We start from the raw sequence: 25,643 nt of genomic DNA, 5'->3' as shown, positions 1-25,643 counted from the left end.
TCCCCATATATATGTTTGGAGTGGAGTTTGCAACTGAAAAGAAACTTTGTGTTCCCAACAAGCTAGGTGAAGTGCGGCTTTCACACACACATATCTCTCAGAACTGAGCATGTGGAGAGACGTTCGTTCATCTAGCACAAAGGGAACGGTTTGCAGGAGAAACTTTTACTCTGGTTTCTCAGTCTGTTTCCTAGTTCCGGTTTGAAGTTCCTGCAGTTTTCATTGTAAAACCGAGTTGGAGTTATTACCTCCCCATATATATGTATGGAGTGGAGTTTGCAACTGGAAAGAAACTTTGTGTTCCCAACAAGCTAGGTGAAGGCGGCTTTCACACACACTTATCTCTCAGAACTGAGAATGTGGAGAGACGTTCGTTCATCTAGCACAAATGAAACGGGTTGCAGGAGAAACTTTTACTCTTGTTTCTCAGTCTGTTTCCTATTTCCGGTTTGTAGTTCCTGCAGTTTTCACTGTAAAACCGAGTTGGAGCTAGTACTTCCCCATATATATGTTTGGAGTGGAATTTGCAACTGAAAAGAAACTTTGTGTTCCCAACAAGCTAGGTGAAGGGCGGCTTTCAAACACACTTATATCTCAGAACTGAGCATGTGGAGAGACGTTCGTTCATCTAGCACAAAAGGAATGGTTTGAAGGACAAATTTTTACTCTGGTTTCTCAGTCTGTTTCCTAGTGCCGGTTTGAAGTTCCTGCAGTTTTCACTGTAAAACCGAGTTGGAGCTAGTACCTCCCCATATATATGTATGGACTGGAGTTTGCAACTGAAAAGAAACTTTGTGTTACCAAAAAGCTAGGTGAAAGACGGCTTTCACGCACACTTAACTCTCAGAAATGAGCATGTGGGGAGATGTTCGTTCATCTAGCACAAAGGGAACGGGTTGCAGGAGAAACTTTTACTCTGGTTTCTCAGTCTGTTTCCTAGTGCCGGTTTGCAGTTCCTGCAGTTTTCACTGTAAAAACGAGTTGGAGCTAGTTCCTCCCCATATATATGTATGGAGTGGAGTTTGCAACTGAAAAGAAACTTTGTGTTCCCATTAAGCTAGGTGAAGGACGGCTTTCACACATACTTATCTCTCAGAACTGACCATGTGGAGAGACGTTCGTTCTTGTAGCACAAAGGGAACGGGTTGCAGGATAAACTTTTACTCTTTTCTCAGTCTGTTTCCTAGTGCCGGTTTGCAGTTCCTGCAGTTTTCACTGTAAAACCGAGTTGGAGCTAGTTCCTCCCCATATATATGTATGGAGTGGAGTTTGCAACTGAAAAGAAACTTTGTGTTCCCAACAAGCTAGGTGAAGGACGGCTTTCACACACACATATCCCTCAAAACTGAGCATGTGGAGAGACGTTCGTTCATCTATCACAAAGGGAACCGTTTGCAGGAGAAACTTTTACTCTGGTTTCTCAGTCTGTTTCCTAGTGCCGGTTTGAAGTTCCTGCAGTTTTCACTGTAAAAACGATTTGGAGCTAGTACCTCCCCATATATATGTATGGAGTGGAGTTTGCAACTGAAAAGAAACTTTGTGTTCCCATTAAGCTAGGTGAAGGACGGCTTTCACACACACTTATTGCTCAGATCTGAGCATGTGGAGAGACGTTCGTTCATCTAGCACAAAGAAACGGGTTGCAGGAGTAACTTTTACTCTGGTTTCTCGGTCTGTTTCCTAGTTCCTGTTTGAAGTTCTGCAGTTTTCACTGTAAAACCGAGTTGGAGCTAGTACCTCCCCATATATATGTTTGGAGTGGAGTTTGCAACTGAAAAGAAACTTTGTGTTCCCAACAAGCTAGGTGAAGTGCGGCTTTCACACACACATATCTCTCAGAACTGAGCATGTGGAGAGACGTTCGTTCATCTAGCACAAAGGGAACGGTTTGCAGGAGAAACTTTTACTCTGGTTTCTAAGTCTGTTTCCTAGTGCCGGTTTGAAGTTCCTGCAGTTTTCAGTGTAAAACCGAGTTGGAGTTATTACCTCCCCATATATATGTATGGAGTGGTGTTTGCAACTGGAAAGAAACTTTGTGTTCCCAACAAGCTAGGTGAAGGGCGGCTTTCACACACACTAATCTCTCAGAACTGAGAATGTGGAGAGACGTTCGTTCATCTAGCACAAAGGAACGGGTTGCAGGAGAAACTTTTACTCTGGTTTCTCAGTCTGTTTCCTAGTGCCGGTTTGAAGTTCCTGCAGTTTTCACTGTAAAAGCGAGTTGGAGCTAGTACCTCCCCATATATATGAATGGAGTGGAGTTTGCAACTGAAAAGAAACTTTGTGTTCCCAACAAGCTAGGTGAAGGACGGCTTTCACACACACTTATCTCTCAGAACTGAGCATGTGGAGAGCGGTTCTTTCATCTAGCACAATGGGAACGGGATGCAGGAGAAACTTTTACTCTGGTTTCTCAGTCTGTTTTCTTGTGCCGGTTTGAACTTCCTGCAGTTTTCACTGTAAAACCGAGTTGGAGCTAGTACCTCTCCATATATATGTATGGAGTGGAATTTCAACTGAAAAGAAACTTTGTGTTCCCAACAAGCTAGGTGAAGGACGGCTTTCACACATACTTATCTCTCAGAACTGAGCATGTGGAGAGACGTTCGTTCATCTAGCACAAAGGGAAAGGGTTGCAGGGGAATCTTTGACTCTGGTTTCTCAGTCTGTTTCCTAGTGCCGGTTTGAAGTTCCTGCAGTTTTCACTGTAAAACCGAGTTCGAGCTAGTACCTCCCCATATATATGTATGGAGTGGATTTTCAACTGAAAAGAAACTTTGTGTTCCCAACAAGCTAGGTGAAGGACGGCTTTCGCACACACTTATCTCTCAGAACTGCGCATGTGGAGAGACGTTCGTTCATCTAGCACAAAGGGAACGGGTTGCAGGAGAAACTTTTACTCTGGATTCTCAGTCTGTTTCCTAGTGCCGGTTTGAAGTTCCTGCAGTTTTCACTGTAAAACCGAGTTGAAGCTAGTACTTCCCCATATATATGTATGGACTGGAGTTTGCAACTGAAAAGAAACTTTGTTTTCCCAACAAGCTAGGTGAAGGACGGCTTTCACACACACTTATCTCTCAGAACTGAACATGTGGAGAGATGTTCGTTCATCTAGCACAAAGGGAACGGGTTGCAGGAGAAACTTTTACTCTGGTTCTCAGTCTGTTTCCTAGTGCCGGTTTGAAGTTCCTGCAGTTTTCACTGTAAAAGCGAGTTGGAGCTAGTACCTCCCCATATATATGAATGGAGTGGAGTTTGCAACTGAAAAGAAACTTTGTGTTCCCAACAAGCTAGGTGAAGGACGGCTTTCACACACACTTATCTCTCAGAACTGAGCATGTGGAGAGCGGTTCTTTCATCTAGCACAAAGGGAACGGGTTGCAGGGGAAACTTTTACTCTGGTTTCTCAGTCTGTTTTCTTGTGCCGGATTGAACTTCCTGCAGTTTTCACTGTAAAACCGAGTTGGAGCTAGTACCTCCCCATATATATGAATGGAGTGGAGTTTGCAACTGAAAAGAAACTTTGTGTTCCCAACAAGCTAGGTGAAGGACGGCTTTCACACACACTTATCTCTCAGAACTGAGCATGTGGAGAGCGGTTCTTTCATCTAGCACAAAGGGAACGGTTTGCAGGAGAAACTTTTACTCTGGTTTCTCAGTCTGTTTTCTTGTGCCGGATTGAACTTCCTGCAGTTTTCACTGTAAAACCGAGTTGGAGCTAGTACCTCTCCATATATATGTATGGAGTGGAATTTCAACTGAAAAGAAACTTTGTGTTCCCAACAAGCTAGGTGAAGGACGGCTTTCACACACAATTATCTCTCAAAACTGAGCATGTGGAGAGACGTTCGTTCATCTAGCACAAATTGAAAGGGTTGCAGGGGAAACTTTGACTCTGGTTTCTCAGTCTGTTTCCTAGTGCCGGTTTGAAGTTCCTGCAGTTTTCACTGTAAAACCGAGTTGGAGCTAGTACCTCCCCATATATATGTATGGAGTGGAGTTTGCAACTGAAAAGAAACTTTGTGTTCCCAACAAGCTAGATGAAGGACGGCTTTAGCACACACTTATCTCTCAGAACTGAGCATGTGGAGAGACGTTCGTTCATCTAGCACAAAGGGAACGGGTTGCAGGAGAAACATTTACTCTGGTTTCTCAGTCTGTTTCCTAGTGCCGGTTTGAAGTTCCTGCAGTTTTCACTGTAAAACCGAGTTGGAGCTAGTACCTCCCCATATATATGTATGCACTGGAGTTTGCAACTGAAAAGAAACATTGTGTTCCCAACAAGCAAGGTGAAGGACGGCTGTCACACACACTTATCTCTCAGAACTCAACATGTGGAGAGATGTTCGTTCATCTAGCACAAAGGGAACGGGTTGCAGGAGAAACTTTTACTCTGGTTTCTCAGTCTGTTTCCTATTTCCGGTTTGTAGTTCCTGCAGTTTTCACTGTAAAACCGATTTGGAGCTAGTACCTCCCCATATATATGTATGGAGTGGAGTTTGCAACTGAAAAGAAACTTTGTGTTCCCATTAAGCTAGGTGAAGGACGGCTTTCACACACACTTATTGCTCAGATCTGAGCATGTGGAGAGACGTTCGTTCATCTAGCACAAAGAAACGGGTTGCAGGAGTAACTTTTACTCTGGTTTCTCGGTCTGTTTCCTAGTTCCTGTTTGAAGTTCTGCAGTTTTCACTGTAAAACCGAGTTGGAGCTAGTACCTCCCCATATATATGTTTGGAGTGGAGTTTGCAACTGAAAAGAAACTTTGTGTTCCCAACAAGCTAGGTGAAGTGCGGCTTTCACACACACATATCTCTCAGAACTGAGCATGTGGAGAGACGTTCGTTCATCTAGCACAAAGGGAACGGTTTGCAGGAGAAACTTTTACTCTGGTTTCTCAGTCTGTTTCCTAGTTCCGGTTTGAAGTTCCTGCAGTTTTCATTGTAAAACCGAGTTGGAGTTATTACCTCCCCATATATATGTATGGAGTGGAGTTTGCAACTGGAAAGAAACTTTGTGTTCCCAACAAGCTAGGTGAAGGCGGCTTTCACACACACTTATCTCTCAGAACTGAGAATGTGGAGAGACGTTCGTTCATCTAGCACAAATGAAACGGGTTGCAGGAGAAACTTTTACTCTTGTTTCTCAGTCTGTTTCCTATTTCCGGTTTGTAGTTCCTGCAGTTTTCACTGTAAAACCGAGTTGGAGCTAGTACTTCCCCATATATATGTTTGGAGTGGAATTTGCAACTGAAAAGAAACTTTGTGTTCCCAACAAGCTAGGTGAAGGGCGGCTTTCAAACACACTTATATCTCAGAACTGAGCATGTGGAGAGACGTTCGTTCATCTAGCACAAAAGGAATGGTTTGAAGGACAAATTTTTACTCTGGTTTCTCAGTCTGTTTCCTAGTGCCGGTTTGAAGTTCCTGCAGTTTTCACTGTAAAACCGAGTTGGAGCTAGTACCTCCCCATATATATGTATGGACTGGAGTTTGCAACTGAAAAGAAACTTTGTGTTACCAAAAAGCTAGGTGAAAGACGGCTTTCACGCACACTTAACTCTCAGAAATGAGCATGTGGGGAGATGTTCGTTCATCTAGCACAAAGGGAACGGGTTGCAGGAGAAACTTTTACTCTGGTTTCTCAGTCTGTTTCCTAGTGCCGGTTTGCAGTTCCTGCAGTTTTCACTGTAAAAACGAGTTGGAGCTAGTTCCTCCCCATATATATGTATGGAGTGGAGTTTGCAACTGAAAAGAAACTTTGTGTTCCCATTAAGCTAGGTGAAGGACGGCTTTCACACATACTTATCTCTCAGAACTGACCATGTGGAGAGACGTTCGTTCTTGTAGCACAAAGGGAACGGGTTGCAGGATAAACTTTTACTCTTTTCTCAGTCTGTTTCCTAGTGCCGGTTTGCAGTTCCTGCAGTTTTCACTGTAAAACCGAGTTGGAGCTAGTTCCTCCCCATATATATGTATGGAGTGGAGTTTGCAACTGAAAAGAAACTTTGTGTTCCCAACAAGCTAGGTGAAGGACGGCTTTCACACACACATATCCCTCAGAACTGAGCATGTGGAGAGACGTTCGTTCATCTATCACAAAGGGAACCGTTTGCAGGAGAAACTTTTACTCTGGTTTCTCAGTCTGTTTCCTAGTGCCGGTTTGAAGTTCCTGCAGTTTTCACTGTAAAAACGATTTGGAGCTAGTACCTCCCCATATATATGTATGGAGTGGAGTTTGCAACTGAAAAGAAACTTTGTGTTCCCATTAAGCTAGGTGAAGGACGGCTTTCACACACACTTATTGCTCAGATCTGAGCATGTGGAGAGACGTTCGTTCATCTAGCACAAAGAAACGGGTTGCAGGAGTAACTTTTACTCTGGTTTCTCGGTCTGTTTCCTAGTTCCTGTTTGAAGTTCTGCAGTTTTCACTGTAAAACCGAGTTGGAGCTAGTACCTCCCCATATATATGTTTGGAGTGGAGTTTGCAACTGAAAAGAAACTTTGTGTTCCCAACAAGCTAGGTGAAGTGCGGCTTTCACACACACATATCTCTCAGAACTGAGCATGTGGAGAGACGTTCGTTCATCTAGCACAAAGGGAACGGTTTGCAGGAGAAACTTTTACTCTGGTTTCTAAGTCTGTTTCCTAGTGCCGGTTTGAAGTTCCTGCAGTTTTCAGTGTAAAACCGAGTTGGAGTTATTACCTCCCCATATATATGTATGGAGTGGTGTTTGCAACTGGAAAGAAACTTTGTGTTCCCAACAAGCTAGGTGAAGGGCGGCTTTCACACACACTAATCTCTCAGAACTGAGAATGTGGAGAGACGTTCGTTCATCTAGCACAAAGGAACGGGTTGCAGGAGAAACTTTTACTCTGGTTTCTCAGTCTGTTTCCTAGTGCCGGTTTGAAGTTCCTGCAGTTTTCACTGTAAAAGCGAGTTGGAGCTAGTACCTCCCCATATATATGAATGGAGTGGAGTTTGCAACTGAAAAGAAACTTTGTGTTCCCAACAAGCTAGGTGAAGGACGGCTTTCACACACACTTATCTCTCAGAACTGAGCATGTGGAGAGCGGTTCTTTCATCTAGCACAATGGGAACGGGATGCAGGAGAAACTTTTACTCTGGTTTCTCAGTCTGTTTTCTTGTGCCGGTTTGAACTTCCTGCAGTTTTCACTGTAAAACCGAGTTGGAGCTAGTACCTCTCCATATATATGTATGGAGTGGAATTTCAACTGAAAAGAAACTTTGTGTTCCCAACAAGCTAGGTGAAGGACGGCTTTCACACATACTTATCTCTCAGAACTGAGCATGTGGAGAGACGTTCGTTCATCTAGCACAAAGGGAAAGGGTTGCAGGGGAATCTTTGACTCTGGTTTCTCAGTCTGTTTCCTAGTGCCGGTTTGAAGTTCCTGCAGTTTTCACTGTAAAACCGAGTTCGAGCTAGTACCTCCCCATATATATGTATGGAGTGGATTTTCAACTGAAAAGAAACTTTGTGTTCCCAACAAGCTAGGTGAAGGACGGCTTTCGCACACACTTATCTCTCAGAACTGCGCATGTGGAGAGACGTTCGTTCATCTAGCACAAAGGGAACGGGTTGCAGGAGAAACTTTTACTCTGGATTCTCAGTCTGTTTCCTAGTGCCGGTTTGAAGTTCCTGCAGTTTTCACTGTAAAACCGAGTTGAAGCTAGTACTTCCCCATATATATGTATGGACTGGAGTTTGCAACTGAAAAGAAACTTTGTTTTCCCAACAAGCTAGGTGAAGGACGGCTTTCACACACACTTATCTCTCAGAACTGAACATGTGGAGAGATGTTCGTTCATCTAGCACAAAGGGAACGGGTTGCAGGAGAAACTTTTACTCTGGTTCTCAGTCTGTTTCCTAGTGCCGGTTTGAAGTTCCTGCAGTTTTCACTGTAAAAGCGAGTTGGAGCTAGTACCTCCCCATATATATGAATGGAGTGGAGTTTGCAACTGAAAAGAAACTTTGTGTTCCCAACAAGCTAGGTGAAGGACGGCTTTCACACACACTTATCTCTCAGAACTGAGCATGTGGAGAGCGGTTCTTTCATCTAGCACAAAGGGAACGGGTTGCAGGGGAAACTTTTACTCTGGTTTCTCAGTCTGTTTTCTTGTGCCGGATTGAACTTCCTGCAGTTTTCACTGTAAAACCGAGTTGGAGCTAGTACCTCCCCATATATATGAATGGAGTGGAGTTTGCAACTGAAAAGAAACTTTGTGTTCCCAACAAGCTAGGTGAAGGACGGCTTTCACACACACTTATCTCTCAGAACTGAGCATGTGGAGAGCGGTTCTTTCATCTAGCACAAAGGGAACGGGTTGCAGGAGAAACTTTTACTCTGGTTTCTCAGTCTGTTTTCTTGTGCCGGATTGAACTTCCTGCAGTTTTCACTGTAAAACCGAGTTGGAGCTAGTACCTCTCCATATATATGTATGGAGTGGAATTTCAACTGAAAAGAAACTTTGTGTTCCCAACAAGCTAGGTGAAGGACGGCTTTCACACACAATTATCTCTCAAAACTGAGCATGTGGAGAGACGTTCGTTCATCTAGCACAAATTGAAAGGGTTGCAGGGGAAACTTTGACTCTGGTTTCTCAGTCTGTTTCCTAGTGCCGGTTTGAAGTTCCTGCAGTTTTCACTGTAAAACCGAGTTGGAGCTAGTACCTCCCCATATATATGTATGGAGTGGAGTTTGCAACTGAAAAGAAACTTTGTGTTCCCAACAAGCTAGATGAAGGACGGCTTTAGCACACACTTATCTCTCAGAACTGAGCATGTGGAGAGACGTTCGTTCATCTAGCACAAAGGGAACGGGTTGCAGGAGAAACATTTACTCTGGTTTCTCAGTCTGTTTCCTAGTGCCGGTTTGAAGTTCCTGCAGTTTTCACTGTAAAACCGAGTTGGAGCTAGTACCTCCCCATATATATGTATGCACTGGAGTTTGCAACTGAAAAGAAACATTGTGTTCCCAACAAGCAAGGTGAAGGACGGCTGTCACACACACTTATCTCTCAGAACTCAACATGTGGAGAGATGTTCGTTCATCTAGCACAAAGGGAACGGGTTGCAGGAGAAACTTTTACTCTGGTTTCTCAGTCTGTTTCCTATTTCCGGTTTGTAGTTCCTGCAGTTTTCACTGTAAAACCGAGTTGGAGCTAGTACTTCCCCATATATATGTTTGGAGTGGAGTTTGCAACTGAAAAGAAACTTTGTGTTCCCAACAAGCTAGGTGAAGGTCGGCTTTCAAACACACTTATCTCTCAGAACTGAGCTTGTGGTGAGACGTTCGTTCATCTTGCACAAAAGGAACGGGTTGAAGGAGAAATTTTTACTCTGGTTTCTCAGTCTGTTTCCTAGTGCCGGTTTGAAGTTCCTGCAGTTTTCACTGTAAAACCGAGATCGAGCTAGTACCTCCCCATATATATGTATGGAGAGGAGTTTGCAACTGAAAAGAAAATTTCTGTTCCCAACAAGCTAGTTGAAGGACGGCTTTCACACACAATTATCTCAGAACTGAGCATGTGGAGAGACGTTCGTTCATCTAGCAGAATGGGAACGGGTTGCAGGAGAAACTTTTACTCTGGTTTCTCAGTCTGTTTCCTAGTGCCGGTTTGAAGTTCCTGCAGTTTTCACTGTAAAACCGAGTTCGAGCTAGTACCTTCCCATATATATGTATGGAGTGGAGTTTGCAAGTGAAAAGAATCTTTGTGTTCCCAACAAGCTAGGTGAAGGACGGCTTTCACACACACTTATCTCTCAGAACTGAGCATGTGGAGAGACGTTCGTTCATCTAGCACAAAGGGAACGGGTTGCAGGAGAAACTTTTACTCTGGTTTCTCAGTCTGTTTCCTAGTGCCGGTTTGAAGTTCCTGCAGTTTTCACTGTAAAACCGAGTTGTAGCTAGTACTTCCCCATATATATGTATGGAGTGGAGTTTGCAAGTGAAAAGAAACTTTGTGTTCCCAACAAGCTAGGTGAAGTACTGCTTTCACACACACTTATCTCTCAGAACTGAGCATGCGGAGAGACGTTCGTTCATCTAGCACAAAGGGAACGGGTTGCAGGGGAATCTTTGACTCTGGTTTCTCTGTTTGTTTCCTAGTGCCGGTATGAAGTTCCTGCAGTTTTCACTCTAAAACCGTGTTGGAGCTATTACCTCTCCATATATATGTATGGAGTGAATTTTGCAAGTGAAAAGAATCTTTGTGTTCCCAACAAGCTAGGTGAAGGACGGCTTTCACACACACTTATCTCACCGAACTGAGTATGTGGAGAGACGTTCGTTCATCTAGCTCAAAGGGAACGGGTTGCAGGTGAAACTTTTACTGTGGTTTCTCTGTCTGTTTCCTAGTGTCGTTTGAATTTCCTGCAGTTTTCACTGTAAAACCTAGTTGCATCTAGTACCTCCCCATATATATGTATGGAGTGGAGTTTGCAACTGAAAAGAAACTTTGTGTTCCCAACAAGCTAGGTGAAGGACGGCTTTCACACACACTTATCTCTCAGAACTGAGCATGTGGAGAGCGGTTCTTTCATCTAGCACAAAGGGAACGGGTTGCAGGGGAAACTTTTACTCTGGTTTCTCAGTCTGTTTTCTTGTGCCGGATTGAACTTCCTGCAGTTTTCACTGTAAAACCGAGTTGGAGCTAGTACCTCCCCATATATATGAATGGAGTGGAGTTTGCAACTGAAAAGAAACTTTGTGTTCCCAACAAGCTAGGTGAAGGACGGCTTTCACACACACTTATCTCTCAGAACTGAGCATGTGGAGAGCGGTTCTTTCATCTAGCACAAAGGGAACGGGTTGCAGGAGAAACTTTTACTCTGGTTTCTCAGTCTGTTTTCTTGTGCCGGATTGAACTTCCTGCAGTTTTCACTGTAAAACCGAGTTGGAGCTAGTACCTCTCCATATATATGTATGGAGTGGAATTTCAACTGAAAAGAAACTTTGTGTTCCCAACAAGCTAGGTGAAGGACGGCTTTCACACACAATTATCTCTCAAAACTGAGCATGTGGAGAGACGTTCGTTCATCTAGCACAAATTGAAAGGGTTGCAGGGGAAACTTTGACTCTGGTTTCTCAGTCTGTTTCCTAGTGCCGGTTTGAAGTTCCTGCAGTTTTCACTGTAAAACCGAGTTGGAGCTAGTACCTCCCCATATATATGTATGGAGTGGAGTTTGCAACTGAAAAGAAACTTTGTGTTCCCAACAAGCTAGATGAAGGACGGCTTTAGCACACACTTATCTCTCAGAACTGAGCATGTGGAGAGACGTTCGTTCATCTAGCACAAAGGGAACGGGTTGCAGGAGAAACATTTACTCTGGTTTCTCAGTCTGTTTCCTAGTGCCGGTTTGAAGTTCCTGCAGTTTTCACTGTAAAACCGAGTTGGAGCTAGTACCTCCCCATATATATGTATGCACTGGAGTTTGCAACTGAAAAGAAACATTGTGTTCCCAACAAGCAAGGTGAAGGACGGCTTTCACACACACTTATCTCTCAGAACTGAACATGTGGAGAGATGTTCGTTCATCTAGCACAAAGGGAACGGGTTGCAGGAGAAACTTTTACTCTGGTTTCTCAGTCTGTTTCCTATTTCCGGTTTGTAGTTCCTGCAGTTTTCACTGTAAAACCGAGTTGGAGCTAGTACTTCCCCATATATATGTTTGGAGTGGAGTTTGCAACTGAAAAGAAACTTTGTGTTCCCAACAAGCTAGGTGAAGGTCGGCTTTCAAACACACTTATCTCTCAGAACTGAGCTTGTGGTGAGACGTTCGTTCATCTTGCACAAAAGGAACGGGTTGAAGGAGAAATTTTTACTCTGGTTTCTCAGTCTGTTTCCTAGTGCCGGTTTGAAGTTCCTGCAGTTTTCACTGTAAAACCGAGATCGAGCTAGTACCTCCCCATATATATGTATGGAGAGGAGTTTGCAACTGAAAAGAAAATTTCTGTTCCCAACAAGCTAGTTGAAGGACGGCTTTCACACACAATTATCTCAGAACTGAGCATGTGGAGAGACGTTCGTTCATCTAGCAGAATGGGAACGGGTTGCAGGGGAAACTTTGACTCTGGATTCTCAGTCTGTTTCCTAGTGCCGGTTTGAAGTTCCTGCAGTTTTCACTGTAAAACCGAGTTGGAGCTTGTACCTCCCCATATATATGTATGGACTGGAGTTTACAACTGAAAAGAAACTTTGTGTTCCCAACAAGCTAGGTGAAGGACGGCTTACACACATACATATCTCTCAGAACTGAGCATGTTGAGAGACGTTCGTTCATCTAGCACAAAGGGAACGGGTTGCAGGAGAAACTTTTACTCTGGTTTCTCAGTCTGTTTCCTAGTGCCGGTTTGAAGTTCCTGCAGTTTTCACTGTAAAACCGAGTTCGAGCTAGTACCTTCCCATATATATGTATGGAGTGGAGTTTGCAAGTGAAAAGAATCTTTGTGTTCCCAACAAGCTAGGTGAAGGACGGCTTTCACACACACTTATCTCTCAGAACTGAGCATGTGGAGAGACGTTCGTTCATCTAGCACAAAGGGAACGGGTTGCAGGAGAAACTTTTACTCTGGTTTCTCAGTCTGTTTCCTAGTGCCGGTTTGAAGTTCCTGCAGTTTTCACTGTAAAACCGAGTTGTAGCTAGTACTTCCCCATATATATGTATGGAGTGGAGTTTGCAAGTGAAAAGAAACTTTGTGTTCCCAACAAGCTAGGTGAAGTACTGCTTTCACACACACTTATCTCTCAGAACTGAGCATGCGGAGAGACGTTCGTTCATCTAGCACAAAGGGAACGGGTTGCAGGAGAAACTTTTACTCTGGTTTCTCTGTTTGTTTCCTAGTGCCGGTATGAAGTTCCTGCAGTTTTCACTCTAAAACCGTGTTGGAGCTATTACCTCTCCATATATATGTATGGAGTGAATTTTGCAAGTGAAAAGAATCTTTGTGTTCCCAACAAGCTAGGTGAAGGACGGCTTTCACACACACTTATCTCACCGAACTGAGTATGTGGAGAGACGTTCGTTCATCTAGCTCAAAGGGAACGGGTTGCAGGTGAAACTTTTACTGTGGTTTCTCTGTCTGTTTCCTAGTGTCGTTTGAATTTCCTGCAGTTTTCACTGTAAAACCTAGTTGCATCTAGTACCTCCCCATATATATGTATGGAGTGGAGTTTGCAACTGAAAAGAAACTTTGTGTTCCCAACAAGCTAGGTGAAGGACGGCTTTCACACACACTTATCTCTCAGAACTGAGCATGTGGAGAGACGTTCGTTCATCTAGCACAAAGGGAACGGGTTGCAGGAGAAACTTTTACTCTGGTTTCTCAGTCTGTTTCCTAGTGCCGGTTTGAAGTTCCAGCAGTTTTCACTGTAAAACCGAGTTGGAGCTAGTACCTCCCCATATATATGTATGGAGTGGAGTTTGCAAGTGAAAAGAAACTTTGTGTTCCCAACAAGCTAGGTGAATTACGGCATTCACACACACTTATCCCTCAGAACTGAGCATGTGGAGAGACGTTCGTTCATCTAGCACAAAGGGAACGGGTTGCAGGAGAAACTTTTACTCTGGTTTCTCAGTCTGTTTCCTAGTGCCGGTTTGATGTTCCTGCAGTTTTCACTGTAAAACCGAGTTGGAGCTAGTACCTCCCCATATATATGTATGGAGTGCAGGTTGCAACTGAAAAGAAACTTTGTGTTCCCAACAAGCTAGGTGAAGGACGGCTTTCACACACACTTATCCCTCCGAACTGAGCATGCGGAGAGACGTTCGTTCATCTAGCACAAAGGGAACGGGTTGCAGGAGGAACTTTTACTCTGGTTTCTCAGTCTGTTTCCTAGTGCCGGTTTGAAGTTCCAGCAGTTTTCACTGTAAAACCGAGTTGGAGCTAGTACCTCCCCATATATATGTATTTAGTGGAGTTTTCAACCGAAAAGAAACTTTGTGTTCCCAACAAGCTAGGTGAAGTACGGCATTCACACACACTTATCTCTCAGAACTGAGCATGTGGAGAGACTTTCGTTCATCTAGCACAAAGGGAACGGGTTGCAGGAGAAACTTTTACTCTGGTTTCTCAGTCTGTTTCCTAGTGCCGGTTTGAAGTTCCTGCAGTTTTCAGTGTAAAACCGAGTTGGAGCTAGTACCTCCCCATATATATGTATGGAGTGGAGTTTGCATGTGAAAAGAAACTTTGTGTTCCCAACAAGCTAGGTGAAGGACGGCTTTCACACACACTTATCTCTCAGAAATGAGCATGCGGAGAGACGTTCGTTCATCTAGCACAAAGGGAACGGGTTGCAGGAGAAACTTTTACTCTGGTTTCTCAGTCTGTTTCCTAGTGTCGTTTGAAGTTCCTGCAGTTTTCACTGTAAAACCGAGTTGGATCTAGTACCTCCCCATATATATGTATGGAGTGGTGTTTGCAACTGAAAAGAAACTTTGTGTTCCCAACAAGCTAGGTGAAGGACGGCTTTCACACACACTTATCTCTCAGAACTGAGCATGTGGAGAGACGTTCGTTCATCTAGCACAAAGGGAGCGGGTTGCAGGAGAAACTTTTACTCTGGTTTCTCAGTCTGTTTCCTAGTGCCGGTTTGAAGTTCCAGCAGTTTTCACTGTAAAACCGAGTTGGAGCTAGTACCTCCCCATATATATGTATGGAGTGCAGTTTGCAACTGAAAAGAAACTTTGTGTTCCCAACAAGCTAGGTGAATTACGGCATTCACACACACTTATCCCTCAGAACTGAGCATGTGGAGAGACGTTCGTTCATCTAGCACAAAGGGAACGGGTTGCAGGAGAAACTTTTACTCTGGTTTCTCAGTCTGTTTCCTAGTGCCGGTTTGATGTTCCTGCAGTTTTCACTGTAAAACCGAGTTGGAGCTAGTACCTCCCCATATATATATATGGAGTGCAGTTTGCAACTGAAAAGAAACTTTGTGTTCCCAACAAGCTAGGTGAAGGACGGCTTTCACACACACATATCCCTCAGAACTGAGCATGTGGAGAGACGTTCGTTCATCTATCACAAAGGGAACCGTTTGCAGGAGAAACTTTTACTCTGGTTTCTCAGTCTGTTTCCTAGTGCCGGTTTGAAGTTCCTGCAGTTTTCACTGTAAAAACGATTTGGAGCTAGTACCTCCCCATATATATGTATGGAGTGGAGTTTGCAACTGAAAAGAAACTTTGTGTTCCCATTAAGCTAGGTGAAGGACGGCTTTCACACACACTTATTGCTCAGATCTGAGCATGTGGAGAGACGTTCGTTCATCTAGCACAAAGAAACGGGTTGCAGGAGTAACTTTTACTCTGGTTTCTCGGTCTGTTTCCTAGTTCCTGTTTGAAGTTCTGCAGTTTTCACTGTAAAACCGAGTTGGAGCTAGTACCTCCCCATATATATGTTTGGAGTGGAGTTTGCAACTGAAAAGAAACTTTGTGTTCCCAACAAGCTAGGTGAAGTGCGGCTTTCACACACACATATCTCTCAGAACTGAGCATGTGGAGAGACGTTCGTTCATCTAGCACAAAGGGAACGGTTTGCAGGAGAAACTTTTACTCTGGTTTCTAAGTCTGTTTCCTAGTGCCGGTTTGAAGTTCCTGCAGTTTTCAGTGTAAAACCGAGTTGGAGTTATTACCTCCCCATATATATGTATGGAGTGGTGTTTGCAACTGGAAAGAAACTTTGTGTTCCCAACAAGCTAGGTGAAGGGCGGCTTTCACACACACTAATCTCTCAGAACTGAGAATGTGGAGAGACGTTCGTTCATCTAGCACAAAGGAACGGGTTGCAGGAGAAACTTTTACTCTGGTTTCTCAGTCTGTTTCCTAGTGCCGGTTTGAAGTTCCTGCAGTTTTCACTGTAAAAGCGAGTTGGAGCTAGTACCTCCCCATATATATGAATGGAGTGGAGTTTGCAACTGAAAAGAAACTTTGTGTTCCCAACAAGCTAGGTGAAGGACGGCTTTCACACACACTTATCTCTCAGAACTGAGCATGTGGAGAGCGGTTCTTTCATCTAGCACAATGGGAACGGGATGCAGGAGAAACTTTTACTCTGGTTTCTCAGTCTGTTTTCTTGTGCCGGTTTGAACTTCCTGCAGTTTTCACTGTAAAACCGAGTTGGAGCTAGTACCACTCCATATATATGTATGGAGTGGAATTTCAACTGAAAAGAAACTTTGTGTTCCCAACAAGCTAGGTGAAGGACGGCTTTCACACATACTTATCTCTCAGAACTGAGCATGTGGAGAGACGTTCGTTCATCTAGCACAAAGGGAAAGGGTTGCAGGGGAATCTTTGACTCTGGTTTCTCAGTCTGTTTCCTAGTGCCGGTTTGAAGTTCCTGCAGTTTTCACTGTAAAACCGAGTTCGAGCTAGTACCTCCCCATATATATGTATGGAGTGGATTTTCAACTGAAAAGAAACTTTGTGTTCCCAACAAGCTAGGTGAAGGACGGCTTTCGCACACACTTATCTCTCAGAACTGAGCATGTGGAGAGACGTTCGTTCATCTAGCACAAAGGGAACGGGTTGCAGGAGAAACTTTTACTCTGGATTCTCAGTCTGTTTCCTAGTGCCGGTTTGAAGTTCCTGCAGTTTTCACTGTAAAAGCGAGTTGGAGCTAGTACCTCCCCATATATATGAATGGAGTGGAGTTTGCAACTGAAAAGAAACTTTGTGTTCCCAACAAGCTAGGTGAAGGACGGCTTTCACACACACTTATCTCTCAGAACTGAGCATGTGGAGAGCGGTTCTTTCATCTAGCACAAAGGGAACGGGTTGCAGGAGAAACTTTTACTCTGGTTTCTCAGTCTGTTTTCTTGTGCCGGATTGAACTTCCTGCAGTTTTCACTGTAAAACCGAGTTGGAGCTAGTACCTCCCCATATATATGAATGGAGTGGAGTTTGCAACTGAAAAGAAACTTTGTGTTCCCAACAAGCTAGGTGAAGGACGGCTTTCACACACACTTATCTCTCAGAACTGAGCATGTGGAGAGCGGTTCTTTCATCTAGCACAAAGGGAACGGGTTGCAGGAGAAACTTTTACTCTGGTTTCTCAGTCTGTTTTCTTGTGCCGGATTGAACTTCCTGCAGTTTTCACTGTAAAACCGAGTTGGAGCTAGTACCTCTCCATATATATGTATGGAGTGGAATTTCAACTGAAAAGAAACTTTGTGTTCCCAACAAGCTAGGTGAAGGACGGCTTTCACACACAATTATCTCTCAAAACTGAGCATGTGGAGAGACGTTCGTTCATCTAGCACAAATTGAAAGGGTTGCAGGGGAAACTTTGACTCTGGTTTCTCAGTCTGTTTCCTAGTGCCGGTTTGAAGTTCCTGCAGTTTTCACTGTAAAACCGAGTTGGAGCTAGTACCTCCCCATATATATGTATGGAGTGGAGTTTGCAACTGAAAAGAAACTTTGTGTTCCCAACAAGCTAGATGAAGGACGGCTTTAGCACACACTTATCTCTCAGAACTGAGCATGTGGAGAGACGTTCGTTCATCTAGCACAAAGGGAACGGGTTGCAGGAGAAACATTTACTCTGGTTTCTCAGTCTGTTTCCTAGTGCCGGTTTGAAGTTCCTGCAGTTTTCACTGTAAAACCGAGTTGGAGCTAGTACCTCCCCATATATATGTATGCACTGGAGTTTGCAACTGAAAAGAAACATTGTGTTCCCAACAAGCAAGGTGAAGGACGGCTTTCACACACACTTATCTCTCAGAACTGAACATGTGGAGAGATGTTCGTTCATCTAGCACAAAGGGAACGGGTTGCAGGAGAAACTTTTACTCTGGTTTCTCAGTCTGTTTCCTATTTCCGGTTTGTAGTTCCTGCAGTTTTCACTGTAAAACCGAGTTGGAGCTAGTACTTCCCCATATATATGTTTGGAGTGGAGTTTGCAACTGAAAAGAAACTTTGTGTTCCCAACAAGCTAGGTGAAGGACGGCTTTCACACACACTTATCTCTCAGAACTGAGCATGTGGAGAGACGTTCGTTCATCTAGCACAAAGGGAGCGGGTTGCAGGAGAAACTTTTACTCTGGTTTCTCAGTCTGTTTCCTAGTGCCGGTTTGAAGTTCCAGCAGTTTTCACTGTAAAACCGAGTTGGAGCTAGTACCTCCCCATATATATGTATGGAGTGCAGTTTGCAACTGAAAAGAAACTTTGTGTTCCCAACAAGCTAGGTGAATTACGGCATTCACACACACTTATCCCTCAGAACTGAGCATGTGGAGAGACGTTCGTTCATCTAGCACAAAGGGAACGGGTTGCAGGAGAAACTTTTACTCTGGTTTCTCAGTCTGTTTCCTAGTGCCGGTTTGATGTTCCTGCAGTTTTCACTTTAAAACCGAGTTGGAGCTAGTACCTCCCCATATATATATATGGAGTGCAGTTTGCAACTGAAAAGAAACTTTGTGTTCCCAACAAGCTAGGTGAAGGACGGCTTTCACACACACATATCCCTCAGAACTGAGCATGTGGAGAGACGTTCGTTCATCTATCACAAAGGGAACCGTTTGCAGGAGAAACTTTTACTCTGGTTTCTCAGTCTGTTTCCTAGTGCCGGTTTGAAGTTCCTGCAGTTTTCACTGTAAAAACGATTTGGAGCTAGTACCTCCCCATATATATGTATGGAGTGGAGTTTGCAACTGAAAAGAAACTTTGTGTTCCCATTAAGCTAGGTGAAGGACGGCTTTCACACACACTTATTGCTCAGATCTGAGCATGTGGAGAGACGTTCGTTCATCCAGCACAAAGAAACGGGTTGCAGGAGTAACTTTTACTCTGGTTTCTCGGTCTGTTTCCTAGTTCCTGTTTGAAGTTCTGCAGTTTTCACTGTAAAACCGAGTTGGAGCTAGTACCTCCCCATATATATGTTTGGAGTGGAGTTTGCAACTGAAAAGAAACTTTGTGTTCCCAACAAGCTAGGTGAAGTGCGGCTTTCACACACACATATCTCTCAGAACTGAGCATGTGGAGAGACGTTCGTTCATCTAGCACAAAGGGAACGGTTTGCAGGAGAAACTTTTACTCTGGTTTCTAAGTCTGTTTCCTAGTGCCGGTTTGAAGTTCCTGCAGTTTTCAGTGTAAAACCGAGTTGGAGTTATTACCTCCCCATATATATGTATGGAGTGGTGTTTGCAACTGGAAAGAAACTTTGTGTTCCCAACAAGCTAGGTGAAGGGCGGCTTTCACACACACTAATCTCTCAGAACTGAGAATGTGGAGAGACGTTCGTTCATCTAGCACAAAGGAACGGGTTGCAGGAGAAACTTTTACTCTGGTTTCTCAGTCTGTTTCCTAGTGCCGGTTTGAAGTTCCTGCAGTTTTCACTGTAAAAGCGAGTTGGAGCTAGTACCTCCCCATATATATGAATGGAGTGGAGTTTGCAACTGAAAAGAAACTTTGTGTTCCCAACAAGCTAGGTGAAGGACGGCTTTCACACATACTTATCTCTCAGAACTGAGCATGTGGAGAGACGTTCGTTCATCTAGCACAAAGGGAAAGGGTTGCAGGGGAATCTTTGACTCTGGTTTCTCAGTCTGTTTCCTAGTGCCGGTTTGAAGTTCCTGCAGTTTTCACTGTAAAACCGAGTTCGAGCTAGTACCTCCCCATATATATGTATGGAGTGGATTTTCAACTGAAAAGAAACTTTGTGTTCCCAACAAGCTAGGTGAAGGACGGCTTTCGCACACACTTATCTCTCAGAACTGAGCATGTGGAGAGACGTTCGTTCATCTAGCACAAAGGGAACGGGTTGCAGGAGAAACTTTTACTCTGGATTCTCAGTCTGTTTCCTAGTGCCGGTTTGAAGTTCCTGCAGTTTTCACTGTAAAACCGAGTTGAAGCTAGTACTTCCCCATATATATGTATGGACTGGAGTTTGCAACTGAAAAGAAACTTTGTTTTCCCAACAAGCTAGGTGAAGGACGGCTTTCACACACACTTATCTCTCAGAACTGAACATGTGGAGAGATGTTCGTTCATCTAGCACAAAGGGAACGGGTTGCAGGAGAAACTTTTACTCTGGTTTCTCAGTCTGTTTCCTAGTGCCGGTTTGAAGTTCCTGCAGTTTTCACTGTAAAAGCGAGTTGGAGCTAGTACCTCCCCATATATATGAATGGAGTGGAGTTTGCAACTGAAAAGAAACTTTGTGTTCCCAACAAGCTAGGTGAAGGACGGCTTTCACACACACTTATCTCTCAGAACTGAGCATGTGGAGAGCGGTTCTTTCATCTAGCACAAAGGGAACGGGTTGCAGGAGAAACTTTTACTCTGGTTTCTCAGTCTGTTTTCTTGTGCCGGATTGAACTTCCTGCAGTTTTCACTGTAAAACCGAGTTGGAGCTAGTACCTCTCCATATATATGTATGGAGTGGAATTTCAACTGAAAAGAAACTTTGTGTTCCCAACAAGCTAGGTGAAGGACGGCTTTCACACACAATTATCTCTCAAAACTGAGCATGTGGAGAGACGTTCGTTCATCTAGCACAAATTGAAAGGGTTGCAGGGGAAACTTTGACTCTGGTTTCTCAGTCTGTTTCCTAGTGCCGGTTTGAAGTTCCTGCAGTTTTCACTGTAAAACCGAGTTGGAGCTAGTACCTCCCCATATATATGTATGGAGTGGAGTTTGCAACTGAAAAGAAACTTTGTGTTCCCAACAAGCTAGATGAAGGACGGCTTTAGCACACACTTATCTCTCAGAACTGAGCATGTGGAGAGACGTTCGTTCATCTAGCACAAAGGGAACGGGTTGCAGGAGAAACATTTACTCTGGTTTCTCAGTCTGTTTCCTAGTGCCGGTTTGAAGTTCCTGCAGTTTTCACTGTAAAACCGAGTTGGAGCTAGTACCTCCCCATATATATGTATGCACTGGAGTTTGCAACTGAAAAGAAACATTGTGTTCCCAACAAGCAAGGTGAAGGACGGCTTTCACACACACTTATCTCTCAGAACTGAACATGTGGAGAGATGTTCGTTCATCTAGCACAAAGGGAACGGGTTGCAGGAGAAACTTTTACTCTGGTTTCTCAGTCTGTTTCCTATTTCCGGTTTGTAGTTCCTGCAGTTTTCACTGTAAAACCGAGTTGGAGCTAGTACTTCCCCATATATATGTTTGGAGTGGAGTTTGCAACTGAAAAGAAACTTTGTGTTCCCAACAAGCTAGGTGAAGGTCGGCTTTCAAACACACTTATCTCTCAGAACTGAGCTTGTGGTGAGACGTTCGTTCATCTTGCACAAAAGGAACGGGTTGAAGGAGAAATTTTTACTCTGGTTTCTCAGTCTGTTTCCTAGTGCCGGTTTGAAGTTCCTGCAGTTTTCACTGTAAAACCGAGATCGAGCTAGTACCTCCCCATATATATGTATGGAGAGGAGTTTGCAACTGAAAAGAAAATTTCTGTTCCCAACAAGCTAGTTGAAGGACGGCTTTCACACACAATTATCTCAGAACTGAGCATGTGGAGAGACGTTCGTTCATCTAGCAGAATGGGAACGGGTTGCAGGGGAAACTTTGACTCTGGATTCTCAGTCTGTTTCCTAGTGCCGGTTTGAAGTTCCTGCAGTTTTCACTGTAAAACCGAGTTGGAGCTTGTACCTCCCCATATATATGTATGGACTGGAGTTTACAACTGAAAAGAAACTTTGTGTTCCCAACAAGCTAGGTGAAGGACGGCTTACACACATACATATCTCTCAGAACTGAGCATGTTGAGAGACGTTCGTTCATCTAGCACAAAGGGAACGGGTTGCAGGAGAAACTTTTACTCTGGTTTCTCAGTCTGTTTCCTAGTGCCGGTTTGAAGTTCCTGCAGTTTTCACTGTAAAACCGAGTTCGAGCTAGTACCTTCCCATATATATGTATGGAGTGGAGTTTGCAACTGAGAAGAAACTTTGTGTTCCCAACATGCTAGGTGAAGTTCGGCTTTCACACACACAAATCTCTCAGAACTGAGCATGTGGAGAGACGTTCGTTCATCTACCACAAAAGGAAGAGGTTGAAGGAGAAATTTTTACTCTGTTTTCTCAGTCTGTTTCCTAGTGCCGGTTTGAAGTTCCTGCAGTTTTCACTGTAAAACCGAGTTGGAGCTAGTACCACCCCATATATATGTATGGAGTGGAGTTTGCAACTGAAAAGAAACTTTGTGTTCCGAACAAGCTAGGTGAAGGACGGCTTTCACACACACTTATCTCTCAGAACTGAGCATGTGGAGAGACGTTCGTTCATCTAGCACAAAGGGAACGGGTTGCAGGAGAAACTTTTACTCTGGTTTCTCAGTCTGTTTCCTAGTGCCGGTATGAAGTTCCTGCAGTTTTCACTGTAAAACTGAGTTGGAGCTACTACCTCCCCATATATATGTATGGAGTGGATTTTCAACTGAAAAGAAACTTTGTGTTCCCAACAAGCTAGGTGAAGGACGGATTTCAAACACAAATATCTCTCAGAACTGAGCATGTGGAGAGACGTTCGTTCATCTAGCAGAAAGGGAACGGGTTGCAGGGGAAACTTTGACTCTGGTTTCTCAGTCTGTTTCCTAGTGCCGGTTTGAAGTTCCTACAGTTTTCACTGTAAAACCGAGTTCGAGCTAGTACCTCCCCATATATATGTATGGAGAGGAGTTTGCAACTGAAAAGAAACTTTGTGTTCCCAACAAGCTAGTTGAAGGACGGCTTTCACACACACGTATCTCTCAGAACTGAGCATATGGAGAGACGTTCGTTCATCTAGCACAAAGGAACGGGTTGGAAGAGAAACTTTTACTCTGGTTTCCCAGTCTGTTTCCTAGTGCCGTTTTGAAGTTCCTGCAGTTTTCACTGTAAAACCGAGTTGGAGCTAGTACCTCCCCATATATATGTATGGACTGGAGTTTGCAACTGAAAAGAAACTTTGTGTTCCCAACAAGCTAGGTGAACGACGGCTTTCACACACACTTATCTCTCAGAACTGAGCATGTGGAGAGACGTTCGTTCACCTAGCACAAAGGAAACGGGTTGCAGGAGAAACTTTTACTCTGGTTTCTCAGTCTGTTTCCTAGTTCCGGTTTGAAGTTCCTGCAGTTTTCACTGTAAAACCGACTTGGAGCTAGTACCTCCCCATATATATGTTTGGAGTGGAGTTTTCAACTGAAAAGAGACTTTGTGTTCCCAACAAGCTAGGTGAAGTGCGGCTTTCACACACACATATCTCTCAGTACTGAGCATGTGGAGAGACGTTCGTTCATCTAGCACAAAGGGAACGGTTTGCAGGAGAAACTTTTACTCTGGTTTCTCAGTCTGTTTCCTAGTGCCGTTTTGAAGTTCCTGCAGTTTTCACTGTAAAACCGAGTTGGAGCTAGTACCTCCCCATATATATGTATGGAGTGGAGTTTGCAACTGAAAAGAAACTTTTTGTTCCCAACAAGCTAGGTGAAGGACGGCTTTCACACACACTTATCTCTCAGAACTGAGCATGTGGAGAGACGTTCGTTTATCTAGCACAAAAGGAACGGGTTGCAGGAGAAACTTTTACTCTGGTTTCTCAGTCTGTTTCCTAGTGCCGGTTTGAAGTTCCTGCAGTTTTCACTGTAAAACCGAGTTGGAGCTAGTACCTCCCCATATATATGTATGGAGTGGATTTTCAACTGAAAAGAAACTTTGTGTTCCCAACAAGCTAGGTGAAGGACGGATTTCAAACACACATATCTCTCAGAACTGAGCATGTGGAGAGACGTTCGTTCATCTAGCAGAAAGGGAACGGGTTGCAGGGGAAACTTTGACTCTGGTTTCTCAGTCTGTTTCCTAGTGCCGGTTTGAAGTTCCTGCAGTTTTCACTGTAAAACCGAGTTGGAGCTACTACCTCCCCATATATATGTATGGAGTGGATTTTCAACTGAAAAGAAACTTTGTGTTCCCAACAAGCTAGGTGAAGGACGGATTTCAAACACACATATCTCTCAGAACTGAGCATGTGGAGAGACGTTCGTTCATCTAGCAGAAAGGGAACGGGTTGCAGGGGAAACTTTGACTCTGGTTTCTCAGTCTGTTTCCTAGTGCCGGTTTGAAGTTCCTACAGTTTTCACTGTAAAACCGAGTTGGAGCTTTTACCTCCCCATATATATGTATGGAGTGGAGTTGGCAACTGAAAAGAATCTTTGTGTTCCCAACAAGTTGGTGAAGGACGGCTTTCACACACACTTATCTCTCAGAACTGAGCATGTGGAGAGACGTTCGTTCATCTAGCACAAAGGGAACGGGTTGCAGGAGAAACGTTTACTCTGGTTTCTCAGTCTGTTTCCTAGTGCCTGTTTGAAGTTCCTGCAGTTTTCACTGTAAAACCGAGTTGGAGCTAGTACCTCCCCATATATATGTATGGACTGGAGTTTACAACTGAAAAGAAACTTTGTGTTCCCAACAAGCTAGGTGAAGGACGGCTTTCACACACACTTATCTCTCAGAACTGAGCATGTTGAGAGACGTTCGTTCATCTAGAACAAAGGGAACGGGTTGCAGGAGAAACTTTTACTCTGGTTTCTCAGTCTGTTTCCTAGTGCCGGTTTGAAGTACCTGCAGTTTTCACTGTAAAACCGAGTTCGAGCTAGTACCTTCCCATATATATGTATGGAGTGGAGTTTGCAACTGAGAAGAAACTTTGTGTTCCCAACAAGCTAGGTGAAGGACGGCTTTCACACACACTTATCTCTCAGAACTGAGCATGTGGAGAGCGGTTCTTTCATCTAGCACAAAGGGAACGGGTTGCAGGAGAAACTTTTACTCTGGTTTCTCAGTCTGTTTTCTTGTGCCGGATTGAAATTCCTGCAGTTTTCACTGTAAAACCGAGTTGGAGCTAGTACCTCTCCATATATATGTATGGAGTGGAATTTCAACTGAAAAGAAACTTTGTGTTCCCAACAAGCTAGGTGAAGGACGGCTTTCACACACACTTATCTCTCAGAACTGAGCATGTGGAGAGACGTTCGTTCATCTAGCACAAAGGGAACGGTTTGCAGGAGAAACTTTTACTCTGGTTTCTCAATCTGTTTCCTAGTGCCGGTTTGAAGTTCCTGCAGTTTTCACTGTAAAACCGAGTTCGAGCTAGTACCTCCCCATATATATGTATGGAGTGGAGTTTGCAACTGAAAAGAAACTTTGTTTTCCCAACAAGCTAGGTGAAGGACGGCTTTAGCACACACTTATCTCTCAGAACTGAGCATGTGGAGAGACGTTCGTTCATCTAGCACAAAGGGAACGGGTTGCAGGAGAAACCTTTACTCTGGTTTCTCAGTCTGTTTCCTAGTGCCGGTTTGAAGTTCCTGCAGTTTTCACTGTAAAACCGAGTTGGAGCTAGTACCTCCCCATATATATGTATGCACTGGAGTTTGCAACTGAAAAGAAACATTGTGTTCCCAACAAGCTAGGTGAAGGTCGGCTTTCACACACACTTATCTTTCAGAACTGAGCATGTGGAGAGACGTTCGTTCATCTAGCAGAAAGGGAACGGGTTGCAGGGGAAACTTTGACTCTGGTTTCTCAGTCTGTTTCCTAGTGCCGGTTTGAAGTTCCTACAGTTTTCACTGTAAAACCGAGTTGGAGCTTTTACCTCCCCATATATATGTATGGAGTGGAGTTGGCAACTGAAAAGAATC

The sequence above is a fragment of the Camelus bactrianus genome, chromosome 28 (genome assembly GCF_048773025.1).
Source record: "Camelus bactrianus isolate YW-2024 breed Bactrian camel chromosome 28, ASM4877302v1, whole genome shotgun sequence".
NCBI classification, from domain to species: Eukaryota; Metazoa; Chordata; class Mammalia; order Artiodactyla; family Camelidae; genus Camelus; species Camelus bactrianus.
The sequence above is the reverse complement of the archived record's forward strand: the minus strand, read 5'-3'. Positions refer to the sequence as shown.